The 7,034-nt window shown below is 34.5% G+C and overlaps 1 pseudogene; it reads left to right on the top strand.

The window, feature by feature from the left end:
• Positions 1–255: 255 nt before the first annotated feature.
• Positions 256–636, top strand: LOC112831220 (cyclin-dependent kinases regulatory subunit 2 pseudogene; annotated as a pseudogene).
• The last annotated feature ends 6,398 nt before the right edge of the window (positions 637–7,034 follow it).

The raw sequence follows: 7,034 nt of genomic DNA, 5'->3' as shown, positions 1-7,034 counted from the left end.
TTATTGAGTCCTTTCAGAGAATATAATACTATTTGTAGAAAGAAGCAAATTAAAGACAATCTTGTTCTACTTTATATTATAAATAGCTTTCCTAATAAAATAATATGCACATAATATTTAAAGGACCATAAATAAAGGATTCCTTTTTAAAAAAAAATTATTGACTCGGCAGTCGAGTTGTTGCTTTGGCCAGACCAGGACGTGTGGCCCACTGCGCCCGGTCTTTGTGCCCCGTCACTCCTGCCCACGAGCAGGATGGCCCACAAACAGATCTACTACTCGGACAAGTACTTCGATGAGCACTACGGGTACCGGCATGTCATGTCACCCAGACCACTTTCCAAACAAGTCCCGAAAACCCATCTGATGTCTGAAGAGGAGTGGAGGAGACTTGGTGTCCAACAGAGTCTGGGCTGGGTTCATTACATGATTCATGAGCCAGAACCACATCTTCTTCTCTTTAGACGACCTCTTCCAAAAGAGCAACAAAAATGAAGTCTATCTGGGGATCATCCATTAAATCTTTTTCAAATTTAATGTATATGTGTATATAAGGTAGTATTCAGTGAATACTTGAAAAATGTACAAATTGTTGATCCATACCTGTGCATGAGCTGTATTCTTCACAGCAACAGAGCTCAGTTAAATGCAACTGCAAATAGGTTACTATAAGGTGTTTAAGATAAAATTTCTTCTAGTTGGTTTTTCTCTTAATATAAGTGTCTGTTTGACTTTACCTGTTGCTTTTGTTAAATAAAGTTTGTATGTTGCATTTATAAAAATAAATAAATTGACTCTTACTTTGGTCTCTAACTTATACATAGCCCTTTAACCATAAGTCGTTCTATTAATGGAAATGAAAAAACATGTTTTAAATTTTATATGAATGATTACTTTTCTTTTTGGATTGTTACAGTAATATATAGCCATAAAATAACTAGAAGTGAATATATATTCATATAAATAAACTACTGTTTAGATAAATAAATGGGGATAAGGAACAAATTTTCCTTAGAGAATAGTCTCAAATTTTATATATATACTCATATACTCATATATGTGCATATGTATATATATATACACACATCGATGATAAAATGCAGATATAGATACATCCACATGCAAAAAAATAGTAATTTCATACTTGGAGTTCCAAACCAATACTACGTTGCTTATTGTGTTGTTAAAATTATCCCAGTTTTGGTTGTTGAGAGCTTTTACAAATTGACTCCTATGCTGCTTCAACATACTCCCATACTTTTTTTTTTTTTTTTTAGCTGTTTGGCTTCTGTTGTTGTTGTTGTTGTTTACTTTCTGGCACTACCTGCATGATGTGAATTAGTGCTAGAACCAACCATTTCTCCAAGCAGACCCAATTTCTTTCATTGGAAAACAGTACCTATTGCCTTTGAACATTGGTAAAAAATATTTTTGTTTTTTAAGATTTTATACTTAAGTAATCTCTATACCCAATGTGTGGCTTGAACTCACAAGCCCAAGATCAAGAGTTGCATGCTTTACCAACTGAGCCAGCCAGGTGTCCCTGAACATTGATTAAAATTATTAAATTATTACAAAATTAAAATTATTTCAGAATTCCATTATTCTAGAACAAACCTAAAATTATTACAGAATTTTTTATTTTAAATCACCTGGCTACCTGTGTTTGGAAGCTAGACAAATGAGATTAGATGTGCTAGGTGCTGTTCCACTAGTCCTAGACATGACTGATTATATTCGGATATATTCTTGAGAAGTGAGTAAGCGCTCAGAGACTAGAGATTGTCTTTTGGGGGCCAAATCTTAGCTCTGTGACTTATTTTGGCAAATTTCTCTTTTCCTCAGTTCCTCATCTGCAAAATGTTTCTATTATAGGGCTACTGTGAGAATCAATTGAGACAGACCAAGAACAGTGCTTATTAGTACAGAGTAAATGTCTAGTGAATGTCATCATTGTTGTTATTGAATCTTTACAAATAAGTGTTATTTCTTCTGTGCCTGACACACAAAATATATATTTTTTTATATATTTGTGAAAGAAACAATACTTTTCAAACCTAATACTTTCTCTAGTTATATCTTGTGATTATATTTAGGTTTTTGTATAGTGTTTATGCTTAAAATGAGTTCCCCATTCAGCAAGCAGCACCATGAGTTTCCTGCAGAGTCATAAAATTAGGGATGTCTTATTTTCACAGGGCTCCTGATTAGGTTTACTTTCCCTGGAGGGAATTGCAGCTCTCCCAATGCCTTGGATTCTCTTTGTTGAATCAGCTGACTGCCAGAGCCTTCTGTCTCAGCTCAGAGCAGACAAGGGGCCCGAAATGGCAGATTCAGCACTCTGATCCCTTGTATTTGATGATTTTTTTTAATTTTTGTAATTATGGCCTTTTCCCCTGATAATTTATTCTCTATTGATACAGATTATAAGAAATTCTTGTTTTTAAAAATATTTTATTTATTTGATAGAGAGAGAGAGAGCGAGAGCAGGAACACAAGCAGGGGGAGTGGGGGAGAGAGAAGCAGGCTTCCTGCAGAGCAGGGAGCCCGATGTGGGGCCTCGATCCCAGGACTCTGGTATCGTGACGTGAGCCGAAGGCAGACACTTAATGACTGAGTCACCCAGGAACCCCATTTTTTTATAGATTTAATTCATTTACTTCAGAAATTTTCTATCAACATCTCCCCTGCTATTCACACAAAATTGTAGTGTTACATCTCATCTTGAATTCATGCCATGTGGTCTAGGATAGAATGGGCAGCATGCTGATTCAGTCATGTTTTTAAAATGGGCAAGTGCCTACAAGTTGTGATACTTCCAAATTCCAGGATAAACCTGACATAGAGCCAAGCTATGTTGGGTTCTGTAATTTAACAACTGTTATTTGAATGCAGTGAATTTTTCATTTTAGGGTTCCTCAAGTATACAGATATATATATATAGGTGTGTGTTTATATTTGTGTAAACATCATAAGCAACTGAAAATAAATATTTAACCTTTTAAACTATAAGTTCTATATAAAAGCTGTGGGCAATAATATTTTTTATAATGACCTCATTGCAATTATATTTTAATGACCATTGTATTAGTTTTCTATTGCTGCATAACAAATTACTTCAAATAATGCTTAAGACATAAATTTATTATCTTGCAGTTTGCATGAGTCAGGAGTCTAGGCTTTTTAGTTGTGTCCTCTTCTCAGATGTTGCAAGGATGAATGAAGGTGTTGGCCAGTGGTTACATCCTCATTTGAAACTTGGGGTCCTCTTCTAAGCTTATTCAAGTTCCTGGCACAGTTCAATTCCTTGTATTTGTAGGACTGAGGCCCTCAGCTTCTAGAAGCTATCTTCTACATAGGTGGTTTAAAAAGTGGCTTTTGTTTCTTTAAGACCAGTGACAAGCATCTCTGCTACTTCAAGTCTCTCATAAAATGCCTGGATTCTCTTTTAAAGAGCTCACGTGGTTAGGTCAGATGCACCCAGGGTAATCTTCTTTTGATTAGAGACTTTAATTATATCTCTAAAAATGTCTTTATTTTCTATCATATTCTACTGGTTAAAATAAGGAAAAGATAGAGAATATCTACAAAAAGGGAAAGATAGAGAATATCTACAAAAAAGTCTACAGCTAACATCATACTTAATGGTGACAAACTCAAAGCTTTCCTGCTCAGATCAGGTACAAGACAAGGATGTCCCCTCTCACCACTACTTTTCAATATTATCCTGGAAGTTCTAGCTAAAGCAATAAGATGATAAAGGAAAAAGACATAGACTGGGAAAGCTGAAACAAAACTCCCTTTGTTTGCAGATGACATGATGATCATCTATGTAGAGCTGAAAGAATTGACAAAAGAAATTCTGGAATTAATAAGTGATTATAGTAAGGTTGCAATACACAGGGTTAATATACAAAAATCAGTCACTTTCTTATATACCAGGAATGAACAAATGGAATTTGAAATAAAAAAATACAATACTATTTATATTAGCAACCAAAAACATTGAAATACTTAGGTATAAATCCAACAAAATACATACATGATCTATATGAGGAAAACGATCATACTCTAATGAACAAAATCAAAGAACTAAATAGATGTAGAGATATTCCATATTCATAGAGAGAAAGACTCAATATTGTCATGATGTCAGTTCTTCCCAAATTGATTTATAGATTCAATGCAATCCCAGTCAAAATCCCAGCAAGTTTTTGGTGGATATTGACTAAATGATTATAAAGTTTATATGAGAGAAAAAGATCCAGAATAGCTAACACAATTGTAGAAGAATACAATCAGAGGATGACTATCTAAATTCAGGACTTAAAATAAAGCTATGAAAATCAAGACAGTGGGGTATTAGTGAAAGAATAGACAAATAGGACAATGTAACAGAATAGAGACCCCAGCTATAGACTCACATAAAATATCAGTTGATCTCTGACAAAGCAGCAAGGGCAATAAAAGGGAACAAAGTCTTTTAACAAATGGTCCTGGAACAAGTGAATATCCACATGCAAAAGAATGAATCTAGACACAGACTTTATACACCTCGCAAACACTAACTCAAAGTCAATCATAGACCTAAATGCAAAACTCTAAAACTCCTAGAAGGTAACAGGAGAAGACCTAGATAAACTTGGGGTGTGGCTATGACTTTTTAGATATAGCACCAAAGGCAAGATCCACAAAAAAAAAGAATTAATAAGCTGGACTTCATTAAAATGAAAAAAAAATCTACTCTGTGCAAGGCAATGTTAAGAGAATGAGAAGACAAGCCACAAAGTAGGAGAAAATATCTGACAAAGGAAGAACTGTTATCCAAACGTATAGAAATTTTAAACCTCAATAATAAGAAAACAACCCAGTTAAAAAATGGGCAAGAGATCTAAATAGACACATCATCAAAGAAGACATACAGATTGCAAATAAGCACATGAAAAGATGCTCCACATCATATGTCATTAGGGAAATCCAAGCTAAAACAACAGTGAGATACCAATACACACCTATTAGGATGACCAAAATCCAGAACACTGACAACACTAAATGCTGTAAGGATGTGCAACAAAAGGAACCCTCATTCGTTGCTGGTAGGAAAACAAAGTGGTACAGCCACCTTGGAAGACAGTGTGGCAGTTTCTTACAAAACTAAACATACTTTTACCATATGATCCAGCAATCACACGCCTTGGTGTTTATTCAAAGGGGATGAAAGCTTACATCCGCACAAAACCCAGCACACAGATGTTTATAGCAGCTTTATTCATAATTGCCAAACCTTGGAAGCAACCAGATGACCTTCAGTGGGTGAATGGACAAATAAGCTCTGTTACATCTAGACAATGGAATATTATTCAACACTAAAAAGAAATAACCTATCAAGCATGAAAAGAAATGGAAGAAACTTAAATATATATTACTAAGTGAAAAAAGCCAGTGTGAAAAGGGTATATACTGCAGGTTTCCAACCATAATATATTCTGGAAAAGGGAAAACTACAGAGACATAAAAAAGGTCAGTAGTTGTTAGAAGTTGGGGTAGAGACCAGAGGCATGAATAGGTGAAACACAGAGGATTTTTTTAGGGCAGTGAAAATACTCTTCTAGTTACTATAATAGGTACATGGCATTATACATTTGTTTAACCAATCAAGTGAACCCCGTGTAAACTATGGACTTCTTGTGATAATGATATGTCATCAATTTTAACAAATGTATCCCTCTGGCGGGGGATGTTGTTAATGGGGGATGTTACATATGAATGAAGGCAGGGAGTAGATGATAAATCTCTGCAGCTTTTCCTCAATTTTTCTGTGAACCTAAAACTCCAAAACAACAACAAAAACAGTCTTAGTGAAAAAACAAAGCAAAATGTCTGTCTGCATTCAAGAAGGGATTACACAAAAGTATACCAGGGGTGAGAACCATGAACCCTGGAACAAGTGATCTTGGATTCTGCCTACCTGTATAAATTCATATAACCGAACGGACCTCCCTTTTTGTGCCTTACTTTATCCAACTGTCATGCAAAACCACCCTGTTCACTCTGCTGATCTACTTTGTACAGTAGGGAAGGAAGAAAACAGCTGACGACTAGTTTCTCCTAAAATGAAATACAAGCTGCAAGTACTCAATATTTTTTTCCAGTCTAAATTTTCTATTCCCATCATAGAATTCATTGAATTCAAATATATGTAATTATACTATACCCAAAACATTCCATAATGATGATCAAATAAATGATCCACCTTCACTTTTTATAATCTAAGTGTTACTTGCCATTTTCTTCACACAATGGGCTAAGAAATGCAAGGAAAAAATGTGCCTTATTTGACATTTAAAAAATTAATAATATATAAATAGGCTTGTTAAAACAAATTTTGATCCTAGTTAGATATGTCCTTAGAAAGCAAAGTAATTAACCTTTTTGAGTGTATTGAGATACTATGAAAAGTCATCTTTTTAAAAGTACAGGAACTCTAGAACTTCCATTCCGAACAAACAGAGCAGAAACAAAAGCTGTACCCAAAGAACTGTCTTCTGGGGCATTGGGAACATGTTCTACTTCAACACAAATCCTTAGATTTAGAAGATTTTCTTCCATGGATTTACAACATTCCACCCTTGAGCGCATAGTTGGAGTAATTGGATAAGCCATAATGTTTTTTTTTTTAATGTACAAATAAATAATTCCTTGTAGCTATTACAATTCTTCTGAAAGCCTCTAGAAATCATATTGCAATGCAAATACAATTGAAAATATATAAGATGCTAAGGTCATAGATAAAGTTCACAATTACTTGGACAAATTTATACAATTTACTGGAGCTTCCTTTCTGTGCCTGACTTTATACAGCTGAACACTTTGGCCTATCTCAAATCAATTTTCAGCTCAAGGAAGTGGCTTATTTAAAAAAAGAAGTGGCTGATTTAAAGATATTATGAAAATAAGTTATTCTTTTCTATACTTTGATTCTCAGGGGGAAATATTAAAAGAAAATAAAAACCTTCTTTACATGGAACATGACA

Source organism: Callorhinus ursinus, unplaced genomic scaffold, assembly GCF_003265705.2.
Source record: "Callorhinus ursinus isolate GAN/ISIS: 27379988/994484 unplaced genomic scaffold, GSC_fseal_2.0 scaffold14, whole genome shotgun sequence".
NCBI classification, from domain to species: Eukaryota; Metazoa; Chordata; class Mammalia; order Carnivora; family Otariidae; genus Callorhinus; species Callorhinus ursinus.
The sequence above is the reverse complement of the archived record's forward strand: the minus strand, read 5'-3'. Positions and strand labels throughout refer to the sequence as shown.